We start from the raw sequence: 6,000 nt of genomic DNA on the forward strand, positions 1-6,000 counted from the left end.
ATATTGTACTTTTACTCCACTACAATTATTTGAAAACTTGAGTTACTTTGTAGATATCAATGATTACATTACAAAACATATATTAACCACGTTAGCCCTGTTTTATGCTTAGGCTATTTGAAAATAGTACATAAGCTCACAAGGCTCACAACGCGTCGCGACGCGTTGTGAGCTTGTAGATCTGCTATTTTCAGATTCAAATGAGGTTCATAAGGGTCCATTTGGTTCTATTTGTACCCTCTCAGCGTTGGACCTGTAAGCGTCCAAACCGACACATATAATACTGTTCTACAAACACCACCCTCTCATGTAAGTTTACCTAACAATTCTATTTCATGTTTATTAATTTTTTTGCTCTATTTATTCCTTCTAGATTGAATTTGTTACAGTATGCAAGAGTATACAGTCCTTAGGTTTTGGTTCCTTGACATTGTAGGAAGGAAGACAGATTGTGAGGTACGGTAACGGTACCTTTGTTCTATTGTGTTTTTAAATGCCTGTGTTATGTCTATTATTGCTTTTGTGTGCCTGAAGCACTTAGTATTTGTCTTTGTGTATATAAAACTTTCAGCTATACAAATAAAACTTGCCTTGCCTGCAATTATTTAAATGTTTACAAGGTGAGAGTTCACAAGGAAAGTTTTTTTTACCATTTCATCACCAAGAGACTTTCTATGGCTGGGTCTGTGTCCCATGCAAGGACTACAGACTGTGTCCCATGCAAGGACTACAGAATGTGTCCCATGCAAGGACTACAGACTGTGTCCCATGCAAGGACTACAGACTGTGTGTCCCATGCAAGGACTACAGACTGTGTCCCATGCAAGGACTACAGACTGTGTCCCATGCAAGGACTACAGACTGTGTGTCCCATGCAAGGACTACAGACTGTGTCCCATGCAAGGACTACAGTCTGTCTGTGTCTCATGCAAGGACTACACTGTCATATATTATGCAAGGACTGCAACAGCAACAGACTGTCTGTGTCTAATCAGTGGTGGAAATAGTACATAATATGTAAGAGTATACTGCAATATAGAAATTAAGTACTCTGTTTAAGTAAAAGTCATGCATTAAAAAGATATATGAGTAAAAGTAATCAAAATACCCTTACCTTTTTTTGAGTACCAAAAGTAAAAGTACTCAATACTCATTATGAAGAATGTCCCGTTTCACATCATGTCTAAAATGACATGAAAATATAGGACCACAATGGAATTTTTTTTCCAAAGTTTTATGAATCTTAGAAGAGAGAAAGGGAGACCACTGGTCTCCCTTTCTCTCTCCTTTGGTCTCCCTTTCTCTCTCCTTGCTCTCTGGTTTCAGACCAGACAGAATACACACATAATAAAGCTTAAAGATGTTTTAACGGTAACAGGATAGATGGACTGTGGACATCTGGGAACCTCTATGTAAAATTGGCTATTCTGTCCAAAATGTAAAAAAAATAAGTAATGTAAAGTAGGCTATACATGATGTGAACATGCACGGTACATCATTATCAGACAATGTTATCCTTCAACTTCTTGTCTATGCCCCAAAAATGACTGGATATACAGGTTTTGTAGCCATTTGTAGCAATTGAAGAAATATTAGACCTTAATTTGTCGCCTGTTCTAATCATGTATAGTGGTGGAAAAAGTACTCAAATTCAAGTAAAAGTACCAATACTGCAATATAAAAATACTCTGTTACAAGTAAAAGTCCAGAATAAAAAATGTACTTGAGTAAAAGTACAAAGGTATTGGCATAAAAATGTAGTTAAAGTACCAAAAGTAAAAGTACTAAATATTTGAAAATAGCCGATCTACAAGCTCACAACGCGTCGCGATGCGACGCATTGTGAGCTTGTAGATCTGCTATTTTCAAATAGCCTATGTATAAAATAGGGCTTTCATAATATCATAGTTTATATCTGAAAAGTAACTAGTAACTAAAGTTTTCAAATAATTGTAGTGGAGTAAAAGTACAACATTTGCCTCTGAGATGTAGTGGAGTAGAAGTAAAAATATTGGAAATTGGAAATACTCAAGTAAAGTACAAATACCTCAAAATTGTACTTAAAGGGGAAATCCACCCATTTTCAATATTTAACTATGTCATTAATATAGCATAAAGGAGTTGTGTGGAAATAAGAAAAAATTAAAAAAAAAATTAACATTGCAAAAAAATGTAACATTGCAAAAAAATTAACATTGCAAATTACACTGTGATGACTCATCATGGTGTAATTTGCAATGTTAATTTTTTTGCAATGTTAAATTTTTTTGCAATGTTAATTTTTTTTTTAATTTTTTCTTATTTCCACAGTACAGTATTTAAGTAAATGTACTTAGTTACTTTCCACCACTGTGTATAGCCTACTATACTTTACTTAAAAAACATTTTCCAAATATTTTATCTTTTAACATTTTGGACAAAATAGCCAATTTTACATAGAGGCGCCCAGATGTCCCTATTAAGAGCCCACCTATCCTGTTACCGTTTTAATAGACAAACTTACCGTTAGAAGACTGTCAGTTAGGCCTACTTCCAGCTTCTATCAGCCCGTTTAACATCTCAAATCTAAATAAACACGCAACAACATCACCACCACACACATAAACATCACACGCACAAATATACACCATCCATCCACACACACGCACCGACTCACTCACTGCTGTCTGCTGGTGTAAAAGGCAAAGCGACTCATGGATAGTGTTGCCAGGTTAGTGAGAGAAATATGCAACCAGGTCTATGAAAACACGCCTAAGAGAAGCGTCTATTTGAAAATAGCAGACCTACAAGCTCACAACGCGTCGCGAATGCATGCAACGCGTTGTGAGCTTGTAGATCTGCTAATTTAACAACACAAATCTGGTACGGGGGTCCCTGGCACAAAATGTTTTCAGATGGTGATACGTGGACTTATTAAAAAAAAAAAAAATGTTTGAGAACCACTGGTTTAAACAACATTAGGAATTGGAAACAAGCCCAAATAAGCAACTACACTTTAGAAACAAGCCCAAAACCGAAAACCCGCAACCCGGCCGCAGCTAACAAATATTTACAAGTAAACTTCACAGAAAAATAAGCCCAAGGTCGCTTATAATAAGCGGACATGGCAACATAGGCGTGAGAGGGACAGTGGGGAGCCACCAGCCTGCGCATGCGTGATCGTTCAGGTGGAAATAAAGGCTCTTCCTTTAGGATCCGCCCACCTGTCATCACACACACACACACACACACACACACACACACACACACACACACACACACACACACACACACACACACGGATTGAATGGGGAGGTTATGAATATTACATGTGATGAGTGGAGGGAGAAGAGTGAATGTTAGTTCACTGAAGTGAAGGAATATGAGTGAGTTTGTGTGTGTGTGTGTGTGTGTGTGTGTGTGTGTGTGTGTGTGTGTGTGTGTGTGTGTGTGTGTGTGTGTGTGTGTGTGTGTGGGGGGGGGCCTCCCTTGGCATATTCATGCCAAGGGAGGGGCTGGCAGCAGCTCTTATCTTGGCCACACACACAAGATAGCCTACAGTAAATGCAAATAAACAAATAGGACGTCAGTCTACAGATGTAGCGCCTGACTCTGTTTTTCTCAAACAAGAATACATTTCTTTCTTCGTTTCATTGGTTTTATTCCAATACGTTTAATAAACCAATGCACACATTTCAACACATTTATTTTGCTCATCAAGCTGAGTGGACATTCATTACACAATAAAACAGTATGCTGTACAGTATTCTTTATTCACACTCATCTCGGCCCCCCAAAACTAATCACAAGTCAAATTATTAGTCAAAATGATCACATTATTATACCCGCAAAAGTTACGATCCTGGGCTTTAAAGGATAAACATTATTTTAACCAATCTGTATGATAAAGCATATTATTACAATATAACCAGTACATCTGCAGTGGTTGGAGGTGGTCTCCCTACATTTAGACCCTGGTGTCAGGTAGGACATCTACTGCTGGACAATTTAAAAGTTATGTGAAGCAGAAGGTGCACTGGATTGGACACTAGATGCGAGGTGGCACCATCTTTATGGTAATTCAGACATTGTAGCAATTACTCTTCGTTGGCAGAGAAATAATTATAAAACATACACATTGTAGCTTTTAATCACACTTTCCAAACATGGGGATGGTCGCTAAATGTCTGTGTGCGACGAATGTTGGTGCATGGTGTTAATTAAACCTTGAGAGTGTAAAATATATAGGCCAATGTTACTCACAGGGTTAAGTAAACACAGAGGATTTTGCTGTGTACGTGACAAAACATTACCTCAGTCAGAACGTATTAGTTAATAGTTTTATATTCTGATAATCACCACTACTGTATAGTGTTTGTTCAGTAACAGGGGTCTCCCCGTCTCTCCAGCTCTTTAGTAAACAGGAAATACATTTTCAGATTGGGATACCGATTTAATCCAATCAGGGATGAGGATACAGGATAAACAAGTGAAATTGGAAGTGATGAAACAAAAACAAAAAAGAACAGGGAGACAAAAGAACTAGATTATTATAAAATTGAAGCTGACAAATGGGTTCTCTCTCTTGACTGGATGCAATTGGTATCCCGACCTGAAGATGTATTGAACTGAATGTTTATTAAAAGGTAGGGTAAGTGCTTTTTTTTGTTAAAATAAGTATTAAATAGCTCTATATTTGATAGTCCTCATTGCTATAGTGTGTTTGTTCAGTAATGGGGGTCTCATGTCTCTCCAGCTCTTTAGCAAACAGAAACGGCATTTTCGGGAAATTGGAAGAAATGAGCAGACAAAATTGGAAGTGGAACAGTATACATTTAAAGCTGGTAAATGAGCACTCTCTCCTGATTGGCTGAACAATTGCATCCCCCCTGAAAATGTATTTTCTGTTTATTAAAGAGCTAGAGAGATGGGGAGACCCCTGTTACTGAACACTCTATAGCAATGATTTCTATCAGAATATAGCTTTAACTTTTGAACAGAAGCATATCACGCACTTTAACTCTGAGCGTGGACAAATCTGACTACTCTCAGAGACTACTCTCAGTTACAAATTAAAACATTAACTTAAGGATTTTATGGTGCAGTTGCGATTTGGGGCAAAAACTTTTTAACATCAATAAAAGTGCATAAACATAAATATGACAAGCTGTCATTGCAGTGAAGCTCCCATGACAAATTCACGGACTTAACTATGGCAACGAAAACATGAAATAACCCCTTTGATCATAAACAGCTTAAATGTGACGCAAAAATGCAACATCTTTGGTCCTATCCGTGGTTACAGCCGAACCCACGCAATACATTTGTTTTAGATTAGTTTTTGGCATTTCTCGACTGAAAAGTAATTTTTTGGTAGTGTGAGGACAGAATATCTCAAAATACGCCATTCAGAATCATTCCTCACATGACATGTACTCCTACAAGACCGTAAGAGTTTACATGAACATGACACCTGATTCATTAAATTCATTCATAAAGGCTGTCTGATGATGCAGCAGTGTTTTTGAACCAATAACCGACTTAATCTTGCTCATGTAGGTTAATCAAAAAATAGCTATTTTTTCTTTTAAAATGTCTTACAAACAAATCGGCCCATCTGATTAACCACTTAACCCTGCATTTTAATTTGTTGTATAATGGTGGCATACAAAAACAGCGCAAAATCTACAAGCTCACGACGTTTTTAATCATCATCAGCCGTTTTTATGTCTGGAGACTCCTGTACAGGACAGGCTTCAGACGTGCCTCCTCAATCATTAATTGTAAACGAGGCAAAAAAACTTTTTTCAGTCATATCGCCAAGGCCTAATGCCGGACTGCACTGAAGAGATGTATTATGACCCTATGGGTTTCTACAGTGTATCTGGACATAGATGCATTGTCAGTTGAGAACATTTTATGGCATAACCTTTTGAGCATTTGTTTTACTCCTAAGATACTTGTTAAGTATCTTTTCAAATTTGTTTTTCATTCATGTGGCATTAGGTGGAGTAGCAGTTA

General features: G+C 37.4%; 1 protein-coding gene across 3 annotated transcripts in view; it reads right to left on the reverse strand.

Annotated features, from left to right (window-relative positions):
- Positions 1-2,643, reverse strand: part of LOC308101215 (uncharacterized protein) — a 58,434-nt gene extending 55,791 nt beyond the window's left edge. For 2 of the 3 annotated variants that reach the window (XR_013934513.1, XM_080450601.1), the window contains exon 1: positions 2,504-2,643. The gene's annotated coding sequence lies outside the window, so the exon portion shown is untranslated. The remainder of the gene's footprint in view (positions 1-2,503) is intronic. The other variant, XM_080450602.1, reaches the window with a different exon arrangement.
- Positions 2,644-6,000: the final 3,357 nt, after the last annotated feature.

Source organism: Gymnoscopelus braueri (assembly GCF_963280865.1).
Source record: "Gymnoscopelus braueri genome assembly, chromosome: 15".
NCBI classification, from domain to species: Eukaryota; Metazoa; Chordata; class Actinopteri; order Myctophiformes; family Myctophidae; genus Gymnoscopelus; species Gymnoscopelus braueri.